Genomic DNA, 546 nt, shown 5'->3' on the forward strand with positions numbered 1-546 from the left:
TAACAACTGTGGCAAGAACAGGATGTTGAGGGGGAAATATTTTGAAATTCCCTGATATTTCCCTGTAACTTGCGATCCAGTTAAGGCATGGTCATAGATGACATCATATCATAGCTGGGGAGACATATAGGTAGCTGAGGAAGCAAGTTGTTGCCAGTTATGCTGATTTTTGCTTGACTGCCAGGCAGTGCGATGCGGGTTTTTTTACATGATTTTTCCCCTGACTTTTAAACATTTTAATAGTTTGTTTTTGCTGTTTTATTCCGTTTTTTTTCACTAATTCCCTGATATTTCCCGAACTGCTGATTTCCCTGCTTTAGATTTTCAGGACACCCTGCAAGAAAGGTCGTAAACGGGGCAAAACTCAGCAAACGTCTCATTTAAGAACAGAAACTTTGGGCTCCACTGCGGTCGTAAGTCGAGGACCACCTGCAGAGACTTGGTTATCAAAGCTCGCATGCCTTTCAAACGAACCGGCGCTTCCTCCTTCTTCAGGCCGGAAGGGTTTCCACCCAATTAACTCTCTCTCTTGGACGGAAGTCAAGC

The sequence above is a fragment of the Erythrolamprus reginae genome, chromosome 2, assembly GCF_031021105.1.
Source record: "Erythrolamprus reginae isolate rEryReg1 chromosome 2, rEryReg1.hap1, whole genome shotgun sequence".
In the NCBI taxonomy this organism is placed as follows: Eukaryota; Metazoa; Chordata; class Lepidosauria; order Squamata; family Dipsadidae; genus Erythrolamprus; species Erythrolamprus reginae.